Source organism: Triticum dicoccoides, chromosome 1A, assembly GCF_002162155.2.
Source record: "Triticum dicoccoides isolate Atlit2015 ecotype Zavitan chromosome 1A, WEW_v2.0, whole genome shotgun sequence".
In the NCBI taxonomy this organism is placed as follows: domain Eukaryota; kingdom Viridiplantae; phylum Streptophyta; class Magnoliopsida; order Poales; family Poaceae; genus Triticum; species Triticum dicoccoides.
In genome coordinates, this window is record NC_041380.1 from 12,100,704 (window position 1) to 12,109,818 (window position 9,115).

Sequence of the window (9,115 nt, forward strand, 5' to 3'; positions counted from 1 at the left end):
AACTGGTGCAGTAACTTGGCTCGGACGTGCAAATACAATGCTAATCACATTTAGGTACAAAATCGATGTTGACTTGGCACGCCAGCGTGGCATGGGGCCCACTGACAATGACTGGAAGGCGTAGAGAAGGTCTGTGGCCTTTTTTTGCAAAAACCCCCTCAAAAAAATTATTACTCACAAAAAGCCCCTATCAACATGACAGCTGCCATTTCATTTTGACTCTATGACACATGAGGCCCGTCTGTCAATACATGAAAAAAGGGATCAGACGCCTCCGCATCTCGAACTCAAGACCAATTGCTAGATAGCTAGCCGTCCAAACAACTCCACCATTCGCGTTTGCAATGAGAATTACTGATAAAAGTCCTTAATGTACTACAAGGAGGACGCATTAGGGACTTCTATGAGCTGCAAATAGCGTGGCACATTTTGCATGCACTAACTTCTTAATACGTTTGTAAAATATGAGTAATAAAAATAATGTGCATATATCATATACAAACAATGATTAGTACATCAAATTATTTCAATATACACACATGTATTATGACAATGTTTGATAAATACAGACATTTCAATATTTATTAAATAAAATATTTAATGGATACAAAAGAGTATACACTTGTAACTTATATTTAATTATACAAAATGATGAATAAAACATTCATGCGGTATAATTTTTACTCCTGATTTATATTAAAAATATTATATAATTTAAACATTAGCCACGAATGAATATTCATATGAAATTTTAAATTTAAATTATGAGTATATTTTTACAAATTGAACTATTAAAATGTGCATATAATTATGGAAGAGAGATGTGCATATTTCAACCTCGAACTCTTGCCCTAGTCTAATTTACAACCCTAAACTCGAATACCATCTAAATTACAACCCCCAACTCTTAAAACCGGTAAGAATTCAACCCTTCTCTCCCTGTTGACCGGTTTTGACCTAGTTGACCGGGTTTTGACCCGTTGACTAGTCAACAGTAAATTTTAAAAAATAAAAAATATAAAAATCACAAATAATTTGTCTTTTTCACAAGGTGAACAGTAAATTTTAAAAAGTAAAAAAATTCAAAAAATAATTTTGATTTTTTCACCGTCTGAATAGTAAATTCAAAAAACAAAAAAAAGAATATTTTTTGCATGGAAGATGTATCAATCTGTGAGGTCCGTGCCAATTTTCATCGTGTTCGGACATCTAAGTAGCTCTCAGCCAAAAAAACAAAATCAGCCCGAACAGTGCACGACAGTTAACTGTTTCACAGACTCCACATTTGTCTTTTTCCTGAGAGCTACTCAAATGTCCAAACAAGCTAAAAAATTGTAAGTTAAAAAAAATACTATTCACCATGTGAAAAAAAATAAGAAATAGATTTTTTTTTAATTTACTGTTCACCTAGTCAACGGGTCAAAACCGGTCAACTTGGTCAAAACCGGTCAAGAGGTAGTGAAGGGTTGAATCCTGACCGGTTTTGAGAGTTGGGGGTTGTAATTTAGACGGTATTGAAGTTCGGGGTTGTAAATTAGACTAGGGTAAGAGTTCGGGGTTGAAATATGTACTTCTCTCATTATGGAAATATTTGTATAATTAGAAAAATAGTTTGGAGTTGTAATGTTAAAATACTTGTATTTTTATTAATTATCTCAAAAATTGTAATTCATGAATATTATTTAAAATATATGAATATTTTAAAATAATACGTGAACAATTATGAAATGTAAGTTATTTAGTTTGTATATATAATATTTATAGGACATGAATAATTAAACGTTATTATTACTGAAATTATAATTTACATACCTTTTACAAATTTCTAAAAAACAACAGGTGCAAATGGACCGCGTCCGCATTCATCACAGTCAATTTCGGCTCCACGAGCATGTTTGTTCCGCTACATTAAGTGTAGTTATCCATTGTGTGGCACCACTAAATTTTTTATTATCCATTTTGTTACGTGAATACTAGAAGTTGTAGTGGCTACGTCCTACTGTGCAAGGAATGGTCGAGGGTTCGAGACAAGGGAGCTTCATTTTTCATTAATTTTCACACTTCACTAACACCCATCTCTCGTAGAGCTGAAAATAAAATAAAATGCCAATTCAAGGGGGTTTTGCAAAAAAAAAAAAAACAGGCCACACGCACTCCACTCTGCCTTCCCGTCACAGACAGCGGTCCTGATGCCACATTGGCATGCCAAGTCAGCATCATTTCGTATCCAAACGTGATTTGCACGCCTGAGTCAAGTTTTTGCACCAGTTCAATGTATGTCATAAATTCTAGCACCAAAGTGACCGTTTGCGGCAAGTTCAAGCACCACCGATGCAATTGACTCTAATCTAGCTATACTTGGTTCCGTACGTGTGCATGTATCAATTACCGATTTACAATGATATATTTATCCATTACATGAAAATTTCCAAATTTGATGTGTACTATAACCGTGGCGTGCATATGGGATTGAACGCTACCTTTACTGTGCTAATTACCTGTGGCGTTCAATTGTTGGCGGACACTACATACCAATGGCGTTCGCCCTGAATGGCATGACACCGATAACTTTCAGAATATCAAAGTCCATATAAACCAACTTGTAATTGAATAGTTAGGTAAACAGTGGTATACCGGGCCCATCAGAGTTCAAGTTCCGATGCTCGCGTTTATTTCTGTATTTCCTGCGAGCACGGTCAGTGAAAGAAGACGTTCCAGTCGATTACAAGGCGCGTTTATATGAGCGCCTACGTCTGTACTATGTTCTTTTTATCAAAGTCCCGAATGCCATTAGTTAGCGGATATAACTTAGAAATGGCGCTCGAGTTCTATGGCAATGCCATTCCTATTTTGACAAATTCCAAATGGCATCCTGAATTCAAAGCGCACCACGAATTGTCTAAACTCTAAACCAACAAACTTACTCCACCGGTGCCTCCATTTTTTGAACTTTGAGCAACTGCTGGCCTTACTTCACACTATGCATCTTTAATATGTCAACAAGCATATGTGATTGAATGGTTACGATGACAATGGCATATCCAGCCCCTCAGAATTTAAGTACTAGATTTGATGCTGGTGCTCGCATTTTCTTGGGTTTATTTTAGGCCTTCCATCGATGTATGTTCATTGGGAGTAGATGTTCCATCGACTACGAAGACGTTTGTGACGACTTTGTCAATCTCAAGATGAGTGTACGTGTCACCTTGAAGGTGCTCATGAGGATATGGTGTAAGTGCGTGCATCCATAAAAATAAATGTATATGCATATGTATGTATGTATGAGCATCTGCATCTGTACCGTGTTCTAAGAAAAATGCTTCAAGAAGACTGTTGTACAATTACTGCTGGTCTTGCTCATCTCAACTACTGCTCCAACTATATAGGCATCCTCCACTCTTCTACGAGCGTTATAACACATCAACCTGAAACCTGCACAGTCGAGAATACCACCCCAAGAAAAAAAAGTTAGAGCTTCTAGTTTGAGTATCAATAAATGGTGGGCTTGTCCAAGATCGACATGGAATGGCTCCAAGAGCCATTGAGATGGCTGTTCGTTGCCTTGGTCATCTTCGTGTTGCTGCAGCTGTGGCGTGGCAAGGCGCCGCCGCTGCTCCCAGGGCCGTACTCGCCGCCGATTGTCGGCAATATTTTCATGATGGACCAGCTGACTCACCGGGGCTTCGCCGCGCTGGCGACGAAGTACGGCCTACGGCGGCCTTCTGCACCTCCGCCTCGGCAAGGTCCACACCTTCGCCGTGTCGACGCCGGAGTACGCGCAGCAGGTGCTGCAGGCCCAGGACGCCGCCTTCTCGCACCGGCCAGCCACCATCGCCACCACCTACCTCACCTACGACCGAGCCGACATGGTGTTTGCCCACTACGGGCCCTTCTGGCGTCAGATGCGCAAGCTGTGCGTCATGAAGCTCTTCAGCCGGCGCCGTCCCGGGACGTGGCTCGCCGTGCGCGACGAGTCCGCGGCGCTAGTCCGTGCCGTGGCCCGGCGGAGCGGCGATCCCGTGAATCTCGGCGACCTCATCTTCAACCTCAGCATGAACGTCACCTTCCGCGCAGCGTTCGGCGCTGAAGCCGCCGCCAGCGACGGCGATGGCCGGAAGCAGGACGAGATCATCGCCGTCATGCAGGAGTTCTCCAAGCTCTTCGGCGCCTTCAGCATCGGCGACTTCATCCCGTGGCTCGGCTGGGCGGACCCGCAGGGCATCAACGTGCGCCTCCGAGCCGCCCGCACCGCCCTTGACGAGTTCATCGACAAGATCATCGACGAGCACATAAAGAGAGGCAAGAACCCTGACGACATGGACGCCGACATGGTAGACGGCATGCTCGCGTTCCTCCCTGAAACGAAGCCAGAGAAGACCGCTGGCGACGACCTGCAGAACACGCTCCGCCTCAACCGTGACAACATAAAGGCCATCATCCTGGTACGTACACGCACGGCCAAACATCCATTATTTATTTCTAGCATCTACTCCCTTCGTTCGGAAATACTTGTTCTACAAATGGTTGTATCTAAACTTGTTTTAGTTCTAGATATAATCATTTTTAAGACAAGTATTTCCGAACGGAGGGAGTACTTCATTCTTTTTTATAAGATGATTTAGGCAGTCCGTTTTAAACTGTTTTGGGCGTATGTGAAATGTGTAAAACGGTCTTATAAAAAGGAACGGAGTATACCGTTGATTACATCTGCCGGCGACCGTGGTCTTTTGTTTTTTTTAATAAACTTTCAATCTATTTATTTTCAATTATAACAGTACAACCCCTCGCAAAAAAAATATAACAGTACAACGAAGATCCAAAATAATAAAAATTTGGTGTGGCTAGATCTCAGTTGACTAAGACTTAATCAAGTCTCAGTCAAGTGACACGGCATATTAAAAAAATAGAAGAAAATTTTACACAATTCTCTATGTAAGATCTCGTGAATATAGAATCAACTCAGACTTCGTTAAGTCTCAGCCGACTGAGAATTAGCAATCCCGACAAAAAATATACATTTAGATTCGTAGATCACCTAGCGATGACTACAGTCACTGAAGTGAAGCGAAGGTGCGCCACCGTCATCGCCCCTCCTTTGCCGGAGCCATACACAACATGTTGTAGTAAACAGTTGGGAAGTCGTCGTGCTAATCTAAAACACCATAATGACAGCGTGCGAGGAGTCGTTGTGCAATAGCGGTGCGGCACGGATAGTAGCTTGGCCATTGTTCACATCTAAAACACCGTGCTCATTCTTGAGTTACACAGTATCAACATTTTGTCTTGTGCAACTTGAGTAATCACAGATGTGCAATTAATTATTTTAACTTCCACAATTATTAATTCAACATTTTTATTATATATTTTTCTATTTTTTTAAAGCTTGTTATATATTTTTCTAATCTTACATGTAAGGTGCCCATTTTGTTATATGCAATTTAAATAGCGATCGTAGTTACCATTTTTTCTATCATAGATTTTTGTAATTTAGCTTCCAACTGTCAATTGCATAAAACACAAGGAAAAATGAAAGCAGCAAATAAAGGAAAAAAATACAGGTTGGGTTTTACAGAAACGTAGCCTTTTGTTCTCTCTGAGAAAAAGTACTAATAAAGAAGAGCCATAAAGGCCAATATCAGCAGGCCCAACCAGCAAGAAAAAGAAGGAGACCAAAACAAACAAACAAACGCCCTCCAAATTGCAATTCATTTTGTCTCAAAAAAATTGCAAGTCATTATTTACTTATTATATCTAAATATTTTAGTTGCTATAAAAAACAAATTTTAAAAAAATTTGTTCTCATTAAAATTACATGAATCTTTCATAAAATATTTCAAAATTTTAAAATTACGCATTTTAAAAATATCAAAACTTTTCAAAATTTAGACAAACACTTGTTTAAAGTAATGCAATTTTTAAAAATGCACAACCATTTTTAAAACCTGCAAACACGTTAAAAGGTGTGATTAATTTTAAAATTTCATGAACATTTAGAAAAACGTGATTATATTTTTTGAATTACATGAATCTTTTTTGAAGTACACGAACACTTTTTAAGATTACCTGAATTGTTTCAAAAGTTATGAATGCTTACCAAAATTACCAATATTTTTATAAATGTGTAAAAATTTTGTTCTTATTTTATGTAACTAAAGTATATATTATTATTGAAATTTGAAAGAAAGAAAATAAAACATCATACATGTTAATGGTTCGAGCAGTGGCAGGCTGATTAGGACATCCTTCAGGTGGAGTGAGTTCTATGTTTCTGCTGCGAGCGACACAAAGCATGCACAATCCCTATTTATGGCATTAAGCGACAAGAAAGTGGCCCTTCAGCACAAGAATCAGCACACGAACGAGCAAAGTGGGCTGGCCCACTTAACCAGTAGTATAGGATTACGAACTTGGCAATCTCCTAGATGGTATTTTCATGGTTTCCCGGTTTTATCTTAGGTTTTTATTATCTTATTTCTCTATTTATTTTTTCTGAATTTCATTCCAACAATTGAATCTTTATCAAAAAGCGGTTTGGTATGTCATGTGAATGTAGTTAATAAACTGTATGTTTGACACCATTCCTGTTGAACTTTCTCGTAAAAAACGTTTCTGTTGAACTGGTAGAATATTTATGTCTTCATTGCAACACACGGACAATTAATTAGTAATCAAAAAGGAATTTGTGCTATCCAACATATTTTTTTGGAAACAATTATAGAACCTTATAACTGTTCATCCAACAACATACATTGAAATTTCGCCATGCACGTGACTGCTCTGGTTTTCAGTATGACATGATATACTGTAATTATGTCATATGGCTATGTGACTGCTCTGTTTTCCTGTGTGTAATAATAAACTAACGTTGTGATGGGGCTGCGTGCCTGCAGGACGTGATGTTCGGTGGGACGGAGACGGTGGCGTCGGCAATAGAATGGGCAATGGCCGAAATGATGCACAGCCCAGATGACCTCTTGCAGCTGCAGCAGGAGCTTGCCGACACGGTGGGTCTTGGCCGAAACGTGGACGAGTCGGACCTCAACAACCTCTCCTTCCTCAAATGTGTGATCAAGGAGACACTCCGGTTACACCCGCCCATCCCACTGCTCCACCGCGAGAACGCCCGAGGAATGCGTGGTCGGCAACTACTCTGTGCCCCAGGGCTCGAGCGTCAATATCAACGTCTTCGCCATGGGCCGCGACACCAAGGTATGGAAAGGCGCCGACACATTCCGTCCGTCGCGGTTCATGGCGGGGGAAGGGGAGGCAGCCGGGGTCGACTTCAAGAGCGGGTGCTTTGAGTTCCTGCCGTTTGGGTCTGGTCATCGCTCATGCCCCGGGATGGCGCTCAATCTGTACTCGCTAGAGCTCGTTATTGCGCAGCTCGCCCACGGGTTCAACTGGGCGCTTCCCGACGGCAAGAAGCCGTCGGGGCTCGACATGGGTGACATTTTCGGCCTTACCGCACCGCGCGCCACAAGGCTCTGGGTCGTGCCCACGCCCCGACTTACCTGCCCTTTGGTTGTTGATGTCTGACGCCGCCTTGCGCGCACAGCTGATGCCATGTACCAGTTGCGTAGGGCGTGAAGGAGTTTGATTAGCGTGCTAGTTAATCTAGTTGTTGCTGTAGCTATTTTTCCCTTTTCTTCGATATTTCTTAGCTTCGTTTAAACAAGATCGCACCCCTACAAATCGGCTGCCTCGAACATGGAATAGCACGATCTGTTGTGGGCATCGTGGAGCTGGTTCATGAATAAAAAGGAAGAGAAGAATGGCAGAAAAACAGCAAGTTGCTCGCATAGCACAAATGTTTACACCAGCATGTTATTCTTCTCCTTTGTTTCTCCTCTTTTGGCGAACTTGCTCGAGAACGATAGTGTTTTTGTTTTCAAGAGTTAATTACACTTTTGATACGTAAACTTACAATTGATGTACAGATTCATACGCAAACTTGAAAAATGATGCAAATCAATCCTACAATTTGTGTCAGCTTGCCTACACTTCATATCTGCGCATGGGGCAGGCAAAGAAAGAAAGAGAAATATATATAGCAAAACCCATTGCGCCCGGTTGGAATCGAACCAAAAACATTGCCCCAACATTACACGTGCCAATAACTCAACCATGTGCAACTTTCTGTTAGTATTATATGTATATACATTCTTTTATATGACTAGGAAACAATTGATTTGAAGTCAAAATAGACACTGCAGGATGGTCTGAACAAGTTTTTCTTTCTGTTTTTCGGTTTTATTCCGCCAGGGACCGGGAAATCGATTTCCAACAAAAAAAATTCTGAATTTCTGCTATTTTTTTGTTTGAAATTTCGAAATGGATCTTGAATTCAAATTTTCAACAAATTTAAATTGAAAAATATGAGTTTTTGAGCGATTTCAATAACATTGGGGGCTTACCGGATTTTTTGAATGAATTTTAAATACATGCATACAAGTTTATTTGACAACATCTGACCTTTTAAATTAAAAAAAAACTTAATTTTTGAATGATATCAAAAACATTGGGGGCTCACCAAAATTTAAATATATGCTTACGAGTTTATTTGAAAATATCTTACCTTTTAAATGAAAAAACTTCAGTTTTTAACGATGTCAAAAACATTCAGGGCTCATAGAAATTTTCAGTAACCGATCGACCAAGGAAAAACACGGAGATGAAGATGCACACATGCATTAAATCCAGTGCAATATACATTTTGTGTTCCAAATCAATTTCCTGGTAAAATATAAAAGCATCAGTTAGTCTAGACTAACATAAAACCATAATTGGTGCAGTGGCCAACTCCCTACAGCTTTGTCACTTGTTCGATCCCTGCTGATTGCACTTTTCTTTGCTATGTTTCTATTTATTTCTATACCACTGACAGGCAGGACCCACATGCTAGTACTGGGCTAGAGTTCACGGCAAACGACAGAAATGTACTTAAACGCACCTCAAACACAAGTTATAGCACTGCTTTGTGTCGGTTTTTTTTCATGTTTACATATGGATTTGCACGTCGAGTGTAAGTTCTTATACTAATAGTGTAATTAACTTATTTTTTAAACAGAAACAAAAGACTTGCCTCCTTCATTAATCAAGGGAAAGAGTTTAGAAT

General features: G+C 40.1%; 1 pseudogene; it reads left to right on the forward strand.

The window, feature by feature from the left end:
• The first annotated feature begins 3,496 nt into the window (after nt 1–3,496).
• On the forward strand, nt 3,497–7,536 carry LOC119308680 (annotated as a pseudogene).
• Nucleotides 7,537–9,115: the final 1,579 nt, after the last annotated feature.